We start from the raw sequence: 23,982 nt of genomic DNA, 5'->3' as shown, positions 1-23,982 counted from the left end.
TATAAAATATGACATGCCTATTGCTGTGGTCCACAGAAGAAAAGAAAGGAGATACACATGAATTGTTTTACACATTTCTCTGGTCCCAGTATCATTCAATTGTTTACCACAGTGGGTTATAATCATTGTTTGATAATGTCACAGCTTCTCCTGGATAAGGCTATAGGACTCTTTTAGCATTTCCACATCATTTGTTACCTCCCATAACTGCACTGACACAAGCTTTGAAAACAGAAATGAGAAATCATGCAATTGTCAGCTTGTGTTTTGTTGCATTGGTTTTCATTTCTGTGAAAGACACTGCAAATTCTGATTGGGCCTTTTAGCTTCAGACGTGATTTATCTCTGCTGGCAACCTGAATAAGAAAAAGCTGAAAATGACTACAAGCCAATAAGAAAAATGGCATGGTGGCTAAGTCTCTGCAAATACAAACGCTACTGGAACTAATGCAGTCATTTGCAGTGTGAAGTTTTATAATTTAATTTAAAAATGTCTTAATTAACCAGTGCAGCTAAAATATAGTCTATGCCATGCTAGCTGTATTGTGAGGCTGTGCTTTGGACTAAATGCTAACATCAGCATGCTAAGACGTTTTAGCACTAAACACAAAGTACAGCTGAGGCTCATGGACATTGTATTGGTTTTGCAGGAATTTGGATATATTCTTACCTATTGGACAAATTAAAATTCATACTTAGGAGGACATAAATGTGACCATTCACCATGAGCCTGAGTCTTCCTCATGTCTTCATCATGAGCCTGAGTCTTCATCATGTCTTCACCATGAGCCTGAGTCTTCATCATGTCTTCATCATGAGCCTGACTCTTCATCATGTCTTCACCATGAGCCTGAGTCTTCATCATGTCTTCACCATGAGCCTGAGTCTTCATCATGTCTTCACCATGAGCCTGAGTCTTCATCATGTCTTCGCCATGAGCCTGAGTCTTCATCATGTCTTCACCATGAGCCTGAGTCTTCATCATGTCTTCACCATGAGCCTGAGTCTTCATCATGTCTTCACCATGAGCCTGAGTCTTCATCATGTCTTCACCTTGAGCCTGAGTCTTCATTGTGAGGGAAACTTCTGAAGCAATTGGAAACAGGACTCAGAGAGACACGAGGAGAGCTGGAACTTTGATGGCAAACACTGATGGTTTATTTGGAGCTTGGGCCGAAGAATTCACAAGACATGTCATGAGCCACGAGTTGACCACACGGTTGAGATGCCAAATAAATTCTGAAGAACTCTTCTGTAGTTCGAGGTTTTAACTAGTTTGGAGTGTAATAATCAACATTCTTCATCAGCGAGACTAAACAAATATGGACCCTGAATCTAACTAGAGCTGTCGTCCATAGAAAAGAATGTGCGCCAGCCGCCAGGGAACCTACGTTCCAGAAAAGAAGGGCCTCTAGATGTCCCTGAACAGTAAACTACCTCATGTCAGCTTGTGCTCGGTTATAAGCTGGCAACAACAATGCGCCCAAGCTGCCCCTCCTTAAGAGAGACAGCAGCAATACCCAAGGCCGTAGACCTATGCCATGGGAAAGGAGACAGTGAAAGGAGAACATTATGAACTGTGTCAAACGTTGAATACACCTAAGCACATTTTTTTAAATAAATATGTATTTATTTTTCTTCTAATATGGTGCAACTGTCATAACAATTTTTTTTCCTGGGATCAATAAAGTATTTTGATTATTTATCAAATTGATTTATCATAGTGGGGCTGGACAAAAAGGTGTGTACACCATTTAATGGAAAACCAACTAATTATTTTTGACATATTTCGTTTTTGACCAAAATGGTTTAATAGACGCACCAAAAGACACTATTGTTCCCGACAAGCCTCGACACTGATGCCACTGTTCACAGGGCTTTCACACTGAATACTTATCACAGCACCCTTCAAATGTGAGGCTATGTTTTTTCTGACACTGCTTCAATGCCAGCTCTCTTTTGGATGGATTTCCAGCATTTTTCAGAGAGAGACAAATAAAGATTTGAAGGAACAGAATAGAAGACATATACAAAAAGGTTGACATTTAACTATAATCTTCCCTTGACTCGTCAGTTATGTAGCAACAGCATGCATGCTTGCATTATTGAAAATGGCATGCTGACATGGTTTCCTGCTATTCTCTGCCACCAGATGGCTGACACAGATCTTCACTTTGCAAATCACATCTCGCCAGTGACTGTGAGGAGGAAAGTGTTTGTCCTCCCTCTCCCCCGCTACGCTTTCATCGCCGCTGCCTTCTGTTTTTCTCGCACGAAACGCCTGGCATTGGAGCGGCTGGCTATTAAATAAATGAGGTTTCCTCCAGTGGGCCTGACAAAGACAGGCCTATTACATGACCTGTTTTAGTGTTTTGTTTTCCAGCTTAACCTTAACCCTCCCCAGGGCTTACTGAGGGCCCTCCATGGGGGTCAGTTACACAAAATGCTGCGCTCATATCCTCTGGAGGCATTTAAAGCTAGGACAGGGTTACTTTAAAATAGTACTCCGTTACAAGTACTAGTAACCTGTAAAAATATGTAATCAGTAACCTAATCTGACTATCACAATATAAAAGTAATGATTACTTTCTGTTCACTGAGACTTGTTTCTCTTTGAGACTCGTGAAGTGGTATAATGTGTGCAAATGCTTTGTATTATATCATTCTGTATTTTCAAATGTTTTGTAAACCTGCTAGTAATCCGCACATTTTAGAAATGTAACAGTAATCTGATTACATCTTTTCTAATATAACTGTAACATAATTCAGAAATGCCTCCATTTTACTTCTTTGTTGACTTCCGGAACATAGTGACATCACTATGGACCACTCGCTCTTCTATTGGCTAGCGCTCCAACACATTGTACGTGAGCATTTTGAACATTAAAGCATGGAGACATGACACCGAATACAACTCTGAAACTGAACATGAGCAGAATAAGGCCTCTTTAAAGGTGGGGTAGGTAATTTTGGAGAAACCAGCTCGAGTGTGCTAGAATTTGAAAATACACAGCCGGAAAAAATCTGCCACTTCCTTACAGAGCCCCTCCTCCAACACACACGACCAATGAGGGCACGAGATAAGTTTGTGCACATATGGAAGGCTGACAGGCAGGTAGGCCATCCAGTTATTTTCGGCTAAAATAACTGGTCGTGCTTTTTACAGTACTACGGCTTCCACAGATGAAATTTGTTTATGGATTTTTTGTCAAAGCACTTAAGATATTCATTGCTATCGGGATGTTAAGAGCATTCCATGGAATATAACAAAAAGTGTGTCTCGAGCCGGTTTCTCAAACTTACCTACCCCACCTTTAAGTGAAAAATACCAAATAATACATTTAAAACAGCAGGTAAGGCCTAGAATGATGCACAATAAGCTCATCATCTTTGACAAGCTAGAATAATGACAGGGCAAGAGGAGCATTGACAGACACAAAATTAATTACTGTGTGTCTCAGTGAAGCCTCAATTTAGGATGGAGACACCTAAAGTGCCCCCGAATGCTAAAAATAGTGCCATGAAGTGCCAAAAAGCATTTTATTCTACATTCCTGTCAGAGAGCATGATGGGAGGCCAGCGGTGGTGCAACAGTAAAGCATTTCCTTCTCAACACAGGGCCGACCAGCTAACCAATCAGAGCAGACTGGGCTCTGGTTTCAGACAGAGGGTGAAAAGAGGTGCTACTACACAGGCAGTATGAGAAAAATAAAGACCTTTTTGAACATTAAAGCATTGAGACATGTCACAGTAGAGGTACAAAATACAAATATTAACCTAAAAATGAACATAATACAGTATGTCTTCTTTAAAAATGCTGATTACATGCCGTAACATGTTCTCCAATACTCCCCAAGCCTGCATTGTAAAAAGCTCCCTCACTCCTTCACCCTCCTAGCTGTAGCTACCAGTCGCTTCTCCTCTGTTCCCCCTGTCTGTCTCGAGCTGATCTCCTCATCACGTCATGGCGTGACTCGTTTACTCTGCACATGCTCAGTCTCCAGTGCAGCTCCAGCTCCAAGACTCTTACGTCGACGTGCAAACTTCTCCAGTCTGCAAGGGACCAGCTGTCAGTACGGCGGGTATCTCCGTACTCATTGCATGCATCACAGAAAATTACCGAGTGGAACACCACCATCAGGGAGGAGGGAGAGGAGTCTGCTGCTAGGGTGCGCCTCCCCAGATTCCCCAACAACTTTTTCTGATGGCAATTAGCAAGAAGCCACTGTACTCTTTTTTTTTTTGGTGTATGGATAAATATATGGAATCCTTGGCTAATGGCCCTCTGGAGTGTAGCATGATGTCTCCAGTGGCTTGTTATATTCTGCTTTCCACTTCCTGTTCGTCATGGTCTATTAGCAGTCCATTCACTGAGCTGGTGTAGGAAGGGAAGAGCAGAGAAAGGACATTAAAACCACACGTTTACAAATATCTGAGCATCCACTGTGTGTTGCTTTTTTGTCAGGTTTCCAAAGTATTGCAATATTCTGTATTTTGTTATTAAGTGCATTTCTCCATCTCCCAATACTCCCCTCCCTTGTCTGTTGCACATAGCTGGTCATTAGTTCCCATTGAAGAGGTACATGTTTAGACACAGCTCAAAAATAAGTCTTTAACACAGCTAGCAAAACCTACTTTAAAAGGCTTATTTTGCTAGTTTGAGATGTGGTAATGTGATCGTCCTTTGTCTTCAACCTTTACATACACGGGGCCACACAGACAGTTCCTGCTCCAACATGAATATGATAATTGAAAATAGGAGAGCACTTAATCATCTGCTTTATAAATATGTATTCATGCACAGCAGACCCCTGTGACACGTTACGTGAACTTTACTTGAATTAAACGGGCACTCTCTGCACTGGTCAGGGCAAATTAAAAGGTCCGTGTTTTGTTTGGGCTCTGGAGGGCAAGCGCTGATATAGCACCGCTGATGTATAACTTAACACATCCCCTCATTATTAAATGCTTTCAAGAGCATCGTTCCACGGGGCTCCCGCTAAATTAAAGGCATTGGAAAGTGACTCTGTGCCACTGTATTATGTGTCGAGGGCCATTACCGGCAACTGAGGCAAAACTCCTTGACCTTGTTAGCATATGAAGGCTAGGGCAATAACGGATTACATGTTACAGGATTACGTTATCAGGATTCCCTTACAGATACAACAAAAAATGGGGATTACTAGCAGGATAACAATGTTACAAAACATTTTACACAACTGTAAATTGTAAATAGAGCTGAGACTTTCTATGACCAATTGCTGAATGTCTTGACAAGTCCATTCTTTTCTATATCAACACATCTAAGAGTGCATTATCGCAATAGGAAAGCTGTGTTCAAATACAGTGGTGCAGTGATGACGTATTGATGTAGGCTGACCTGAAAGTTAGCATCAACAAGGGCTCCCTCACCAAAATCCAATGGGATTTCTCCATTGGATTTTAGGTTATTGCAGAAAATAAGATGTGTGTAAAACAAACGTTTATGATACTAACACGTTTTGCTCAGCAGGATAATCTCCACATGTTGACACCACTTTATGATTTTTGAAGTAAAAAGATAAAGTTAGACGATAAAGGAACTACAGCAGGTCACATGACTTCACGTCCCAACTGCTTAGCTAAAGGCGGCTAATGTTGGGCATGATGATGTTTATACGTGTCATTCAGACACTTGTTAGCAACCGCCATTTTTTTTATTCTCCAGTGGGGTATTTACTGACGTATTTTGTGACATAGACCAAAACGTTAAAATCTCTTCAGCTTGTGTTAACCAAAGACCTTATTTCAGGCAAACAACCAAAACACAGTCAGAAAACCATTGACTTCATGGTACATGTAAGGAATTGGAAGTGGTCAAATGCAAACTAATTTCTGGGTTTTAGGAGTCATTCCTCCACAACTGTATTGTCATCAATTTTTAAGTTTGTCAGTAGTCGTTTTAACCTTTGGTAGAGTTGATTACAGCAGTAAGAGTTAGCATATCTCTTACAAGAAGTTTCACTGCAGTTTGATTACCTAATTTAGATCAATGCTCATACTGTCTTTGTTGTGCCTAATTAATTATGACTTCAGCTTTCTAGGGGAACTGATACCAGTGCTGATCAGGCTCATACTCTTAATGGACAGAGTCCTCGAGTGACTCCCAAAGCGACTCTGCTGAAACTCTTCTTCATGTGTCCCGACCTGCCCATCTGTCACGTCCGGGGCTTAAGATGGCAACGACTCTGGCATCGAGGGGGCAGCAGTCAGCGCTTCTGCAGACCACATCCCCTGATAGCACTGTCCTGATGAATGATACCCACCTGTCACTGAATGGGCACCCAAAGAAGACTTACGCACCGTCTCTTGTAATAGAAAGCACTTCTCGTAAAATCCAGTACTGACTCATTGCTCAATCTGACAACCTGTACAGTGGGCTGCTGAAGCAATACCCGCTGAAACACAGGGGCTTCATCTCTGCCACAACTTATGAAAACTGCTTAATATGATAATACTGTTAATTATACCAAGATAAAAATGGTTGGAAACGTGTTATGAGTGATCCTTGCCTGCAAGCCACCTCGGAGCAAGTTATCTCGAAGAGCATCTTAAATATTCAAAGAACTTCTTCCCAAGGAACATCAGATACTTCCTATTTGTACCAGGGCATCTAAATCTCTGTCTCTATCTACCTAGCTATCTTTGCCGCTGAGCTTTCGTCTTATCTTCATGTTTGAGGGAGTTTCGATCGCTCGGTGGGATCTCTGGGAGATGAAGGGTACTTTAAAACTCTGTTTGAGAGAAACTCACCTCAGGCTCAGGGAGGAAAGCTGCCCACACATCATCTGCTTTACACCTCAAAATAGATGGAGAAAAAAATCAATGGTTTCTTATAAACATATCCACACACACACACACACACACACACACACACACACACACACACACACACACACACACGCATACGCACACACACACACACGCACACGCACACGCACACGCACACGCACACACACACACACACACACACACACACACACACACACACACACACACACACACACACACACAGCTTTTTCTTGAAATTCTGCCTGATAATGGATGCAACTGATTGATGGCCATGCATATCTTTTACAAATAATTAGTGACATGATATGAATATGACAACAAAAAAGTTTTTGGCTGGATGATTATACATATCTGTTGCATGTTTGGCCTTCAAACTGCTGTGTCAGGTGAGGATGTGAGTGGAGGATGTAGCTGGTCCTGTAAGAGGCTTTCAGTTCATCACTACATGCTAGTACAGCTTAGTCCACTGCAGCATTTTATCAAACGACACAGCTGTCATTTTTGGATGATCCCCTTGTACGCCCTCTGCCTGGACATCACATCCCAAAATGAAATGTTTCCACATCTTACAGAAGAGTTCACACAAACTCTTGGTTCTTGAGAATCCTGTAGGCAGGCTTGGTAGAGTTACTTAAAGGGGCCCTATTATACTAATGTTCATGTTTGTATTTATATGTTGTGCCTCTACTGAAACATGTCTCCATGTTTTAATGTTCAAAAAGCTCTTTATTTTTCTTATACTGCCTGTGCTGCAGCACCTCTTTTCACCCTCTGTCTGAAACCAGAGCCCAGTCTGTTCCGATTGGTTAGCTGACCGGCTCTTTCTGTGATTGGTCAATGCTTAGAGATGTCCTGCCCCTTGTCCTATCACGTACAATGTGAGGAAGGCTAGCTCTGTAGTTGGAGTACAACTGGACAATCTGGAGGAGGTGGCAGAGGGGAGGACGAGGAGGAAGCTCGACAGTATCCTAGAGAACCCCTCCCACCCACTCCATGCAGAGCTAGTGAAGATGAGAAGTACGTTCAGCCACAGACTCATCCCTCCACGACACAGCACCAAGCGCCTCGGACAGTCCTTTGTGCCTGTAGCTATCAGGCTGCACAACAAGGGGTCAATAATGTGAAACTATTACTGGACATAAATACACACTGTTTCCACAACCCATATTAATATATCTAATATGTAATATGTGACTCTATATGTATGTCCATTTTAATTTTAATTTTAATTTATTAGTTTATATGACCAAATATGTATATATGCTCATTTTCATTTTTATTTGTATTTTATTCATTTCTTATTTCATAGTTTCTCATTATTATTATTTTTATTTGTATCTTTGATCTTATTTTTGATTTTATTATTCTGTGTGAATCTGTGCTATCCTGTTTTTCACTCTTACCCTGTTGCTGTTTGAACTACTGAAAGGTCCATCTTATCTTATCTTATTGACTATCAGAATTAGAATCAGAAACAGGTTTATTACCAGGTAGGTTTACACGTACGAGAAATTTGACTTGGTGTCGTGGTGCATAAAAACAAGAATTAAAAACACAGATAGAGAACTAGAAAAATATTAAAAATAATAAAAAATATTGTAAAATATAACAGAATTTACATTGCAATGGAATGGAATAGAAGGAATAAAATATGGAATAAAAATCAGCAGTAATACAAAATATTGTTATACATTGTGTGCATTAATGTAATGCATAGAGTCTGCATTGTGGCTGAGGTGAGCCGTGTTCTGCCCTATGTTCTGGAAGTAAACAAAGGAGTCCAACGGAGGTGTTTCAGGCAGGCGGGTAGTGTGTGGGTGAGAAACTACTACTACTACTACTTGCACAAAAACCTATATAACACAGTACAGGATAGGAAAACCCTCAAAAAGCCCAATAGGGCCTCTTTAAAATTATCATCATGTAGCTTAAAGAAATGTTCTGCATGTAAAAAATAAATGTAATGGAATAAAACTCACACGTTGACTGCATAAATCTATAACACAATATCCAATATCCAGCTCACCCTTAGGCAAATGCTTCACAGATTTAAGCAAGTTTGTTAAACAAGTGTTTGTCAAAAGCGGTAAGAATGAAAAATGTGCCAACTTTAAACAAATAAGGCTGCCATTGCTATTTTCCGACCTGCCATCAGTTGTGCAGGGAATACATTTGTCATTTTGCTGTCATTGATCGGTGCGTTACAGAGAAATGCTCAATTGCCTCCTAACAGCCCAGAGCACAGGGCAGTCAATGCACGTAAGAGAAAACAAGAAAAACACAATAATGCAGAGAGGAGAGGAGGGAAAGAAAAATGTCTCATTGATTTCTATAAGGAAAATATGGGTTTGTTCAGAAATATTGAATTTCACGTCTTAAGAAAATGATTTGTCTGAAACACTTAAGTAAAAGTAGCAATAGTTTATTGTGAAAATAGATTATTTAATTGGTCAAATAGTCTAAGAAAAATCAGAATTTTTTTTTAAATATGCCGACCACGACATCATAGTATATAATGTTAAATATGTTTGTATATTCTACTATTTTGTCCTGCAATACATTTCCCCATGTTCAATAAAACCATTAAGACACTGCCCTCATTAATGCTGCCTTAGTCACCACAGAGGCAGTGATGTGTGTTTGGGTCTCTAATTGCATCTTCGCTGCTAAAACAACTAATGATATCTTCATGGTTTATACTTGGTTTTCTTATCTCTCAAGCAACAAACACGCTTTTTGGGCCTCACACTTTCGCTTAAATTCAAATATATGATATCAACAGACATGAGTTTATCTCCCACACTCCTAATCACCGATCAAAGGGGTCGTTCTAAGGAACCCCACTATCCCCAAAGATATGGTGAAATAGTAAAGTAATGCCATAGAGGGCAAACAGTTGACATTAATTTAAAATAACTCTTAAGTCAAATATGTCCCCTGAGTGTACTTGTGTGAATGAGGAGTTATTAATAGGTTTCCAAGCTAATGGGTATTGAGAGGCCTTCAGTAACGTCCCCTCATGCTCTGCCAGAGCCCTTTGTGCTCGAGTTCAGTTGCTCTTCTGCTTCGTTTAGCAATTTCATGTCTCATAAAACACAGCTTCCAGTGATCTTCAGAACCAGTCTCCAATAATGTCGTCAGGAAGTTTGGAGGCTGTGTAGCAATTAAACACTGACTCATCGTGGCTGCTGCTTTATTTGCTGCTGAGTATACAAGCTCTCCTTGAGGGCTACAATTCATTGACATAGAGTTGTGCAGGAATGAGTCCTAAAACCAGAAAATGAGTTAGCCCTTGAAGTCAACGTTTTTTTTAATGTGTTTTCGGTTTTAGCCTGACATAAGGTATTTGGTTAACACAAGGGGAAGAGATTTTACAACATCAAATACATCAGTAAATACCCCACTGGTGAATTTAAAAATGGCGGTTGCTAACAAGTATCTAAAATAAGACGACTAAACGTCATCACGCCCAACATTAGCCGCCTTTAGCTTAGCGGTGGTGAAGTGAAGTCATGTGACCGTGCTGTAGTTCCTTTATAGCCTAAGGTTAGCTTCTCACTTCAAAAATCATAAAGTGGTGTGAGCATGTGGAGATTGTCCTGCATGCTAAACAAAACGTGTAAGTATCATAATTGGTTTGTTTGCCACAGAGATTATTTTCTGCAATAATTGAAAATCCAATGATGAAAACCCATTGGCTTTTTGTCGGCCTACAAAGATACGTCATCACTGCACCACTGTCAGTATCTACAGCTTCTCTGTGTTTCCCGTGAAAGCCGAGGACAGTGGGAAACAACATGATTGCACACCTCATCCCAGTATTTCATTCTTGAGTTTACAGTTTTTATGTGAAGGAAATGAAAGTCAACAATGAATCCTTTATCCAAGGACCACCGAGCCAGCAGGCTGTTTTTTCTCTGCCCTCTCAAGCAGAATAAAGGGTGCACTAACCCGACCCGAGTGTTTGTTTATCTCCAAATAAAACCCTCTGATGTGTCACTGTACTTTCTGATTTAACCTGGCATTTCCAGACTCTGAGTTTTTATTATTTATTTGTTCCAGCGTACAGCTTCCTCTGCCTGTTTACTGTTTGTACTGTATTTGTTTTACAGAGTTGCTGTTTTGTGTGCAGAATGACGAGGTGATAAAAACACTTTAGCGTAATGGAACAGCTGCTTTTAACAGCTCCATAAATGCGATCCCTGTAATGTAAAAAGGCGTTTAAAGGCTCCTGGCATCAAAGTGTAGCACAAATAATGTAGTGTTTTGTAGAATTTGACATTGTTACAGCTCTTTATTGTGACACAAATCTCTCTTTGATATGTTTATGTATCTCTTGAACAGGATGATTGCATACATATGGCAATTAGACTCGAGCTGATCTTCTTCAAGGCACCAGCCTCTGCTTCCATCTCACTTTGTGCCAGCCAAACTGTTATTATATTCATATCAACAGCCATGAAGCAGAGAAGTCATTAATGAAATAAAAATAGGTTTTTGTGGTTATTAAAGAAATATTAGACAAGTCATTCATTGTGTAGTCCTAAGAAGAGCTCTAATGTTGGAGTTATCAAATTGTTAATTTACACGTTGATCAAAGTGACGTCATGTCAGGAAAACATTCATAGTTTTACTTTCTTCAAAGCTAATTCATCCATCCAAGCAATTCATCTTTTAGACAAATTGCTGATTGGTTTGATTCATCTACAAAATGTTGCAGATCCATCCAATATAATGTGATTCAGTGCTTTGATTTTATTTACATATTCCCGTGCATGTAGCTTCCCTTCTGCTGTCATGATACAAAAAGAACTCCCTGCAATACCTCATATCGACTTTGCAATCTAATAACAATTCAAATATCCATAATCTGCCATTGACATACATGATGAGAGGTATTGCTTTCAGATGGATTCAATTACCATTAATGTGTTTCTGACTGATATGAATAAGAAGCAGTTATGCAAATATTCCCAAATGGATGTGCAGGTGCTGACAGTGCACATTGGTTCTGCCCTGCTGCCCTTGTAATACAGTTGGTATTGATCCCATGAGCAGACAAGGAAAGACATATTGAATCCAGAGCTCAACAGGACCCAAAACAACGCTAAATTCACTTTTAGTCGGTGAGTTTGAGTTAATTCACGCTCTCTCAGTGAAGCAACTGGCACATGAAGACAGGCTATCATCACTTTCCTCTGACTGGCAGCAGGAGTAGTAATTAGCGCTAATAACCTGAGACATGAAATGAACTGTCTGTGCTCCACTGGAGATCCCCACTGGGCATGGCAGCTGGAGAGATGCACAGAACGGGAAAAAAGCATGTGTAGAGGGTGAGGAAGAGTGTGTGTGTGTGTGTGTGTGTGTGTGTGTGTGTGTGTGTGTGTGTGTGGATGTAAGGGAAAAAAGTTTGTGTGTTCATTTCGTCATATTCACCTGACTTTAGCTGAGAATCCACATTAGGGTCACATAAGAAACGGCTTCACTAGTGTTTTTGTATTTGAAGGATTTCGTTATATCAGCGCTTTTTGTAAACGCTGTGCAGTTGGTGAATATGTTGCACATTACATTACATGTCACTTGTTAGACTCTTTTTATCCAAAGCGACTTACATACTCAATACTGTGGACAATCCCCACAGGAGCAATTTGGGGTGAAGTGTCTTGCCCAGGGACACAACGACATGCTGACTGCAGTGGGGTTTGAACCTGTGACCCCCTGATTCGAAAACCAACACACAACCCACTGCACCACACTCCTCCCTAGTGCACAATAGTGTTTTTATATTTGCATCATTTTGGAAAATGCAACGCATTTCTCCAAATGTAAGTGTTTTGGGCTGTTGTAATGAATTTTCTGCTTGCTTAGTTAGCTGTTTTCAGTTTTCTATGCTAAGCTATAAGCTAACTAGCTGCTGGGTGTATGTATCCTTATATTTATGGTACAGACGTGACATGAGCTCCCAGGCTCTGGAATTCCCTCCCTCAAGATCTCCGTAATTCGGAGTCCCTCACAGTATTCCAGTCTCGCCTCAAAACTCATCATCTTCTCCTCTTTTTACTCATAGCCCCCCCCCCCCATCAATCCATGTTGCCCGTTGATCGTCTATGTTTTACTCCCCCCACCCCAAACCTCCCTTATATTGTAAAGCGACTTTGAGTCCCAGATAAGCGCTATACAAATATCATTTATTATTATTATGACAGTGGGATAACCTTCTCATTCAGCTCTTTTCTTTCATTTAGCATTTTAAATGATACAAACGTATTTAATAGTAAGACTTTATGATCTTGCATATACAAATAATGTTGTGATCAATCAATCAATCAATCAATCAATGTTTATTTATATAGCCCAATATCACAAATGTTACATTTGTCTCAGTGGACTTCACAGTTTGTACAGAATATCAGTATGACAACACGACACCCTCTGTCCTTAGACCCTGACATCGTACAAGGAAACACTTCTTTATATTAGTGCACCCTTTGGTCCCGAATGTCTTCCAGCGCTGTTTTAGTGTATCCATGTTTTTCTTCTCCTCTCACTAACACACAGTATGCATCTCATTAGTGTGTCTTCGGTGAGCTGTGTGCTAATAGAGGCTGATAGTGCCCAGGAGCTAGCACTTATTATAAAAATGGCTCTGCACACTCTGATGAGAAGCAGCATTTCACCACGGCCTCTGAGTACGCTAAAGAGACAGCGAGAAGATGGACAGGGATGAGGAGTGTGACAGCAGCTTGAAGCCCCGCAGAAGAGGGGATTATAAAACAAGGACATAAAGAGGAAGACAAAGAAAAGCGTAGAAGGGGAGAGGGAGAGAAAGTAGCTCTAGATCTTGAGGAAAAGGATCCCAGGCAGGCGGAGCTGTCAGGCTTTCCCTGTGAGAGTTTTCATTATGCGGCTGTCTCTCCGGCTCTCAGGATTAGATTAAGTTGCCAACCAGTCATACAAATGTGAAGAAAGAAAGTCCCCAGGCTTTTTGTGTCACAGTGTTTGTTCAGAGAGTGTGAGGAGCTGGCGAACACTCACACACTACTAATGGCTGGACACATGTGAGCAAAGGTGGAAGACTGATTGTCTACTCAAAGAGGCCCTATTCTGCTTTTTTGGTTTATTCTTTGAACCTGAAAATGAGCAGAATAGGTAAAAAAAGTAAATTAACGTGCCAAAAGTAAAAGGACTTATTGTACAGAATGGCCCATTATAAGGAACATATATTGTTAAATGATTGTTTTAGGATTATTTAATGTTCATTATTTCAATGTTGCACTGGTGAAAGTGAGGTTTATTAGAATGACGTTATACTTTTGGGTAGTATGATATAAACAACTGTAATGGCATACAGTTACCTTTTGTTGTAGATCCTGCATATGTAATTCCGTTACATGTAATCCGTTACACACTGAGCCTGTAAAATCGAGCACAAGCTGCACAGTTTCAACAAAGCACATCCCTGACCAGAATCATAACAGCTGCACTTGGTATGGGCCGGCTGTGTGGATGTACTTTAATCAAACGTGTCGAGACAAGACATGTAGTAGTGCTGAGGGATTCAATGGCCCGAGGCTTTCAAACAGAACAACTGAAAAAAACAAGAGCAATGAGGCTGCCTCTCCTCTCCTCTCCTCTCCTCTGCACTGCAAACTAACACACTGAGAGTAAGGAAGACGTGTATGGAAGATAGTAGGGCCACTAATGTGGAAATTATTTTGAGATCTGATCGGAAGTTACATTTTTTTTGTTCTGAGATTTTTTTTTAAATCCCTAATTTGGAAAAAAGTATGAAAAATTCATAGTTCTGAAAAAAGTCAGATTTTAAAACTGAAGAAACTAAAGAAATAAAATGCCAAAACTTTTTTAAAACAAGTCAGAATTCTGTAAGTGAGGATTCTGAAAACACTCTTATTTTTGTTGTCATTTGACAGGATAAAAAAATATATATTCTTCACATCGATTTCACGTCTCTTTCTTTCTCTAAATCAGCTCACTCTTCTTCTCAGTCTGACCATATATTTGCATATTTTGTATGTCCTGGATTCCCTAATTGTCATATCCACTTTTTTATTATAATGTATAAATCAGTATCTTCTTCCTAGCTGTCCTCATCTACCTGGAAGTCTCTTCATTCAGTCTCTTTGATCCTCTTCCCCTTCTTCTTCCCCTTCTTCTTCATCTTCTTCTTCTTCATCTTTCCTTGAGGGAGGGGGTTTCCTTTACATCTCACTGCATTCGCTGTGATCTTGCTTGCACCATATGCTCTCTTCCTAATGCTTTCTTTCTTCCTAATGGTTTCGTAAACCTTATGTCATTATAAAGCACTGCGCTAATAGTCTGCAGAATCATTCCTCTTATTTATTTATCATTTAATTAGCTGCAGAAATGAAACCCTGGCTTCACCACGCTCCCGAGATCATATCTGGCTAATTTAAATCCCAAAGGCAACGTTAACAATACTGGAAAAAAGTAGAAATAACTTCCGGTACGTATAGAGCTAATGTGGAAGGATATTATTTATAGATGCCAGTCAAAGCAAACAGCATTATCAGTGTGTAATTGAAAGCCAAGGGCATGTTCTCCGTCATGGTGCCGCAGTGATACATATCTGGGGTCAGACAGCAGCGTGCAACTGCAGCTTCCTTCTGTGCAGTCTGAAATAACATAATGGTAAAGATAAATCACTTTCCTCTGCAGATACAATCATATTGCATGGTACAGTGCCTGAGAACACACAGTGCTATATAATGCTGCAGGGTTGAAGTGAATGAGTGGACTGTTTGTACTGTGTGCTCCACTGTGCATCATATGTCTGTGCCTCGGAGTGCACAGTGACTGAGAATTATACTGTACACTTAGCTCCTGTTGTTCAGACAGTGCAACTGTGTGAGCTGCCCCTGAGTGTGCCGCAGTGTCACAGAGACACATCTGTCCATGGTGTTCAGTGATTAAAGAGGCCCTATTCTGCTTTTTGGGGTTTTACTTTTCCTGTAGTGAGTTCTATAGGTTTGTGTGCATGTAAATGGTCTGCAAAGGCCCAAATCCCTGTGTTCCCTATCCCCCCCCATTGTACTCCTTTAGCCGCTTTCACACCAAGTACTTTGTTGTACTTAGTTCCCAGCACTTAGTTCCCAGTACTTAGTACCCCCATGGAACTAAGAGCCGATCGCGTTCACACCGGAATAAGTTCCTGGGGAAGGATTAGGCAAATGAAGCCGCTGACGTCACTTCTTCTTCTTCTGCTTTGGGTTTACTGGCAGGCCGCAAACAACTTCACGGCGTATACTGCCACCCGAAGTCCCCGGCCGGAAGTCCCCGGAGTTGGGGACTGGCTTCAGTAGAAGCTGCTGGGAGTCCCAGCAGCTTCTACTGAAGCCTTCCGAGTAAATCGCCAGAACGCCGAAACCTCCTCATCTCCACCGCTCCCATGTTTTTTGTTGTGTTGCCATAAGTTATTCTCGCTCCGTTGGTGCGCGGGGCTAATGCTAATGCTAATAATGCTAATACCAGCAAATACAATGGCGGCTTCAAAAAACTTTTCAGAGTTTTACGGGGCGTGATTTGCAATTCGCCCAGCCAATCGAAATTGGTACTTTTTTCTCCCCAGGAAAGTACCACCTCTCTAGCAGGGACTAAAAATGGGGGTAAAAGTTCTCGGAACATAAGTACTCTTTTTGGTGTGAACGCAAAATTCCAGGAACTAACGGAACTAAACAGGAAAAGTACGGGTAAAAGTACTCCAGTGTCAAAGCGCCTTCTGTTTACTTCCAGAACATAGTGACATCACTGTGTAACACTCTGGTTTCAGACAGAGGGTGAAAAGAGGTGCTGCAGCACAGGCAGTATGAGAAGAATAAAGACATTTTTGAACATTAAAGCATGAAAACATTACACAGTAGAGGCACAAAATACTAATTTGAACCTGAACGTTTGCATAATAAGGCCTCTTAAAAGGGGATCCTACTGGATGTGAAACCTAGAGATTTCTGCAAAGAAAACACATCACTTCTTTTTTTTTCACGGACAATCTGAGTCTGGCTGTAGACCGAGATCATATCTGATCCTATCATACTGCTTCAGTTAATTCTGTCAGGACTGTATATGTGGTACATCATGTCCTGTGCTGTTTGTGCACCCCTGCACCGGCCCAGGGACTATACGGGTGGAAAATAGCAATTTGCTAAAACACAGAACATTACATATCTTAATTTTTTAAGTTATAAGGTTACAATCTATGTGCAGAGTCTTTGTTGAAATAAAAAAAAATATGCCAGTCAATGTTAAGGCTTGCAATAAATCTTGAAACCTTAACCCTGTAAAAATAATTAGCACATTAATACGTTTGACCCAAAGTTGCTCCCCTAATTCCAGCGTGGACGTTTACCATGAATCACATGGCAGTGAAAGGACAAAGAAAGCAGAGGAACCAGGACAAGAGACAAGTGTTACACTGACTGGAGACCACTGGACATCGGTAGAACCATCACTACCTCCACCATAACTCCCACAATGCACTGGTTCTTTAGGTGAAAATGGAGGAAAGGCATTTAGCTGAACCATTCTCCAGTTTGTTGAAGTGTCACAGGAGTGAGATAGTGGACAGGGTCTGTAGGAACAGATAGTGCTGCAGATGATAGCAGCAGAGATAATGTGCCCTGTGTAGCGCACATTATACAGGGCAATAGTCTGGGCTCATTTGCACCCTTTAAGTTTATTTATTTATTTGTATTATATATACTATTTTGTATGTTCTTTCCCACTATGATTATGTATGTCATTAAGTATGGTATTCCTGTCATGTTTTTTCTTTATTATTTTATTGTTGGCTGTTCTGTTTGTCTTCTATGTTGGAAAAGAGAAGCATGATTTCCACCCCAAAGAAGTCTGTACTATTACTTACACTTGTGCTTCTTCTCAATACAAATATTTGAAACATTATACAGGGCAATAACAGCCCCCCTCGGAAAAGGATTGGACTTCATGCCAATAATTCAGAAATCTTGTTGTTAAAAAGTAAATACATTCATGTTATTCTGGATATTTATATTTTTCATACTAGTTCTAACTGGGTCTGTGAAGGTGTTTATTTTCATCCACATTTCCCCGCAGTAGGAAGTGCACTGAGGTCACTGTCTTTGTTCCAATCAACCTGCTGCACCGAGGCTCTTCTGACGGACAGAAAGATTAAAGGAAACCCTGTCTCTGTTGCTCCATGAGGGAGAGTAACGCTGTTGAACACTCCCAGTTTGTTACTTCTATAGTTTTAAGATGACACACTTTCCCAAACTGTCTCACTCTCCTGCTTTATTGCCATTGGAAAACTGATTAAAAAAAGCCACACACGTTGAAATAGTCTGTACGACGTAAGGGAGAAAGAAGAAAACCTTAAGGATGGGTTAAGACTCTGACTGTTTTCTTCTTTCATTAATGAACGCCTCGCTGCACATTATCCCGCCTTTCACACGGCTATATTAAATAAACCGACGACTTCACTCACAATATTGATAACTGTCTGTTATATAACTGCACATAGTCCCTTGATCATCCTTAGCAACGGTCTGCTCACCCTTGGCAACGATCAGCTAGCTAAAAATAGTAGACCTCAGGAATGTCCAAATTGGCCAATCAGAATCTAGTTTTTAACTTTGTTGAATAATAACATGAACAAAGAGGTTGATTTATAACAAAAAGCATAAACAAACTACGACCAGGATATTAAAGTCTGCTATTATAGTCAGTCTATTTTGGATTTTGGGACGCACTTGAAAACGAGATGGTACAAATATATATATTTTCCCATTTTAAATAAAGCATCAGTTTTGCCTGCAGGCGTTTGTTGAGCTGAAAGAGCAGAAGCAATATCAGCAACTGGCCAACTATGGATATTTTTTACATTTCAAACGACTCCCTGTGTTTATTTGGAGCTCCCAAACTGAGCAGCTAAATAATTTAAAAAATCTTGGAAGAATCTATGCAAAGTCTCCAAAAGGCCTAGTTAACATACATTTACATGTATGTGGGCAACACATTGACACACACATACACACAGAGTAAAAATAGATTCTGTGCAACTCTCTGAGGGAGGAGTATCTTCAACACAACAAAGCAGAATAAAGATGATTCTAATTTATAAGTCAAAAACGGTGATACAAATATAATAAAACAGCAGAAGTGATATAAATCTAAAATATGTCTGCTTTTTTAAACTGTAGTATGTGCTCATGTGATTCATTGTTGGTTTCCCTATAAATGAAATCATTTTTGATCCTAAATATCTTGGTTTCTTCTTTTCTAAGGACACATTGCTCTTCACACAATCATATTGTTATTTATTTTCTCTTGGATTTATTTGCATTGGAATTGATAATGAGGTAATCCAAAAGTAACAGAAAGTAATCAGGTTACATTAATTTCATATACTGATACTTAGATTAGCTTTTTATGAGTGTACAGACTGCAATGAGACGGTTCACTGCGCCTTCATTCAGGTGTCTTATGAATGATGTAAACTACAAACCTGACATGATTGACTGCAGGGAGGCGGTTATCAATCCTGGAGGAAGAGTCCTGCTGGTTCACATTACAGGGACTTATTTATTCATGCAGCTATTGGTAAGACAGACACGCACACACACACACGCACGCACGCACGCACGCACGCACACACACACACGCACGCACGCACACACATCTCCCGTTATGTGCACCTACACAATATGCATCCTTTGTTCCTTAAACATCACATCATGCCTCCAGGTGGCATTCACTGTCTCCTGTGGGACTACCAGCTGTTTCCCAAAATCTCCGTCAGATGTCTCTCCACCAGTAGCTGTCTGAAAAGAGTCTGATCGTTTTATGCTTCACTGATATCCCTCCCACGGACAAAACTACTGATGTTCTTTTTCATTTGCGCTACTCTAATCATATGCCTTTTAGTTGCTGCTTTACATTTGGTTATGTTACCAAACTTATTTTTTTGTCAATTATACTCGCTTCCTGAAGCTGCACCTTTATTTATTTTATTATTTTTATTTAATCGTTTATTTGGCAGGGACAATGCACAGTAATGAACACTTAAAATATTAAAATATGTCAAGTGTAACAGTGCAGTCCATGTAAACATTTATAAAAAAAACACATACTTTTAAAAGACTTAAAATTGTCAAAAACTTGTGTTTTTCAAGGATGGTACAGTGGTGGTATGAATAAGGCTTTCTGTCAAACACCTTGATAGCTCTCTTGTACAGCTGTTCTATGGGTTTCAGGTTTGTGGCACAAGCTAACGACCAGTTTGTGAAACAGTATTCAATATGGGATAGAATCATACAGTGGAGGTATGACTTTGCAGCATTGACAGTTAAGAAGGGTCTAATTTGTTTAAAATGTTGCAAGTTGAATTTAATGGTATTGGATACTTTCTTAATATGTTTCTTAAAAGTCAAGTTTGAGTCCAGTATGACTTCAAGATACTTGAACTGGGAGACTAGTTCTATTTCTGCTCCGTTTAAAAACACATTGGATCCTTCGATTTTGACTGGTCGTTTACTGAACATCATGCATACTGTTTTTTTTACGTTTAACTGTAAGCAAATGTTGTTCAGCCAGTGTTGAACCTTGTCCAAAGCTTTTGAGAGACAAGATGAGATCATTTCAGTGTTTTTCCCGTGTATAAAGATGACCGCATCATCGGCATACATTTGCACATTCAACTCAGGACATACATTAGGCAAGTCATTAATGTACAGAAAAAACAGTAATGGTCCAAGAATGGAACCTTGTGAAACCCCAACAGGGTTGACAAGGTAGGGCGATTTGGCACCGTTGACCAAAAACACTGTTTTCTGTTCGATAAGTAAGACTTAAACCAATGTATAGAAACTGCAGAAAAATTGAAATACGTCAACTTTGTAAGGAGCACTTGGTGGTCAACAGTGTCAAAAGCCTTCCTGAGATCAAGGAAGACAGCACCTGCATATGGGCTCGTGTCCAACATACATTTAACCTTTTCCACAAAGACACAGTTAGCTGTCTCAGTGGAGTGGTGAGCACGAAAACCAAACTGCATTGGGTGGAGTGGAGCGAAACCTTTATCTAAATGTTTGGTGATTAGTTTTGACACCCATTTCTCAGCTACCTTAGAGACACAGGGGAGGATGCTGATTGGTCTGTAATTGGACATCATTGCCTTATCCCCAGATTTAAAAATCGGTGTCACCGTGGCCACCTTCCAGGACGATGGAACTTCCCTCGTGCTGATAGATTGATTCACTAGCATACTAATTGGTTTTATTAGACCGTTGATATGTGTTTTTATAAAGTTGGTGTCTAAATCATCTGCATCCCTCGCCTTAGAACCTCTTAACCCTGAGATTATATTTTTTACCTCCACCTCTGTGATTTCCTCCAGGTCAAAAACCGGGTGTGTATCCACAGTCGGGCTAGGTGAGACGTCAGATGGCGGGAAGAGCTTTGTGATGTCCAAAGCACTATTTATGAAATACTCATTGAGAGAGTTGGCCAATACAGCAGGGTCTTTTATCAGGGCATCATTGATTTTTAATTCTAAAACATTATTTTCCTGTTTGGTATGTTTACCTAATAGTTTATTTAAGATTTGCCAAACGTTTTGACCGTTACCTTTCGCACCTTCAATTATATTGATGAAGAAGTTCGCTTTGGCCTGTCTTATTGTTTGTGTTACTTTGTTACGAGCATGAGTACATTTCTGTCATAGTCCGGATTTCAAGCTCTGCTTTAATAGTTGGTCTCTAGATTTCATTAAATTCCTGCATTGTAGATTCAGCCAGGGAAGATGATGTTCCTTCCTGTCCCTAAGGCACCCTTTCCTTGAGAAGGAAGACTTTGTATCATTAATTTGAGATATAAATAGATCACTGTTTTCACCAATATCTTCAGAGGACAGAGTGTCCCCCCAATCAATCATTTTCACTGCATCCATAAAACGTTGTTGCAGGTTTTTGGGGATGAAGCGAGAACCCAAGGCAGGGCTTTTAGGTGTGGCCATGAACCTTTTTTTTGTGAGTTTCCAGGTAAAAAGAATAAAATTATGGTCAGAAAGACCAGTCAGGAAGTTGTAGGTTTTAACTATTCTGTCAGCTTTGGAGGTTTTGGTTATTCTAGTCGGTTGATCCATTAGTTGTATTAAGTTGTGTTTATCCGTGATCCGTTTTAAGTTATTTCTATTTTGTTTGTCATTCCAGTTGATGTTAAAGTCTCCTAAAATGATTAGCTCTTTGTTGGAGTTACAGGAATTCAGCAGGAGTTTTACCTGATCATAGAAATCCACCTTAGCGGTGGGTTTTCGATATAGGCAAATCATGGTGAGGGACATTTCCTCAGATAGTGTGATTTCCACACCAACACAAACAAACTCAATATTAGCTGGAAGAGCAATCTCCCTACAAGTAATGGTATTCCTCACATAAAGCAACACACTTTGAGGTTTCTGAGGTCCAACCAATGACCTTTCCACTAAAGAAGCTTGCTTTGCTGTCCATTTGTCTTGCAATGATGCTTTGGCATATTGTATATGCATATATGCTTGTTTTTAAATTGTTTTAATTTAAATTAACACCACTATTGTCTGCAGTTTCTTTGTTTGCAACAACCTACATAAATAAGTGAATACATTGTTTTTAAAAGAAAATAAATAAACAATGTTAGCGTATGGGCCTTCCTTGGTGTTGGCTCAGTGAAATACGATATATATATATATATCTATTTATGTATACTGTATATTATATTGATTAAAAAAATCAAACAAATAAATAAGTAAGTTAATAAATAAATAAGTCAATAAATACATAGGTAAATAAATAAATAAGTCAACAAGTAATTAAATAGATAAACAAATAAATGAATAAATGTGCCTTTTGAGTGCATGCATCGATAAATGCTGTTAACCTTAAAATAGCATTATTTGGCCACCGGTCCTTTGAAGGACAGCATTCGCTCAGCTATAACTCGCTGCAGGCATCATCACCTATTGTTCTGTTATTTCCTTACTTCCAGCTAGGAAGATGAGGAGAGGCCTTTTTTTATTTGCAGAACAGGAAGCCCAGAGCCATTTTTCAGTGAGATCCACTCGTGCTCGTCAGGCAGTTTGACAGCCACCCAGAGACACTCAGGTCAGGTCAGAGCGGCAGAGATGTGAGGATTCATTTGTAATGGCTTTCCTCTCCTCATCCATCAGGACTCCATTGGGACTCCAGTGACGTTCCATAAGGAAGCTGAGCATCCTTCAGGTAGCATCCGTGAATATCGCCACTGTTTCTCTTTGATTGAAACCATTTCCATGTCTATGTGCAGAGAGAGGTTACTCAGGATTGAAGTGGATGCTTGCTATTTGAACGCGCAATTTGACCACTTTCTACAAATGGATGTATGGATTTAGGATAATTAGATACCTGAATCTGTGAAATTGCTGTTGAGAGGGCGATGAAAGGAGGAAATTAATAGAGCTGGATGCAGTAACAGTTTTGCAGAATCATTACACAAGACTGCTGGAAATAGGCAGTATTGGCTGACACAGGAAGAACGCTGCACTTTCAAAAACGATGCAAATGTAAACACACAAATTTGCTTAATCTTCACCAACTTGTCAAAATATGCCCAGCGTTTACTATAAACAACATGTTGCAAATACAAAACGCTGGAAGGAGTTCAAAACACAACAGAGACCAGGGGACACTCAAAAGTGATGCACACATCTGGGACGCTTGTTGTCTTTCGGGGATTATACAGTTGGACGACTGTCACTGTTGTTGGAAACATACTTAATTGTTTTATCGGCTTATTTTAACAATGTGATCACATGATTCCTTCCAATATTATTGCAGATATGCTGTAAAAGGTGGGGTAGGTACGTTTGAGAAACCGGCTCGAGATACACTTTTTGTTATATTCCATGGAATGCTCTTAACATCCCGATAGCAATGAATATCTTAAGTGCTTTGACAAAAAATCCATAAAAAAATGTCATCTGTGGAAGCCGTAGTACTGTAAAAAGCACGACCAATCATTTTAGCCATTGCCCGGCAGACATCATCACAACACATTTCATGAACAAATTAACCATAAAATGTAATGAAGAGCAAAAAAACGAAAAGAAAAGAAAGGCAGATAAAAAGG

Source organism: Trematomus bernacchii, unplaced genomic scaffold (genome assembly GCF_902827165.1).
Source record: "Trematomus bernacchii unplaced genomic scaffold, fTreBer1.1, whole genome shotgun sequence".
NCBI lineage: Eukaryota > Metazoa > Chordata > Actinopteri > Perciformes > Nototheniidae > Trematomus > Trematomus bernacchii.
The sequence above is the reverse complement of the archived record's forward strand: the minus strand, read 5'-3'. Positions refer to the sequence as shown.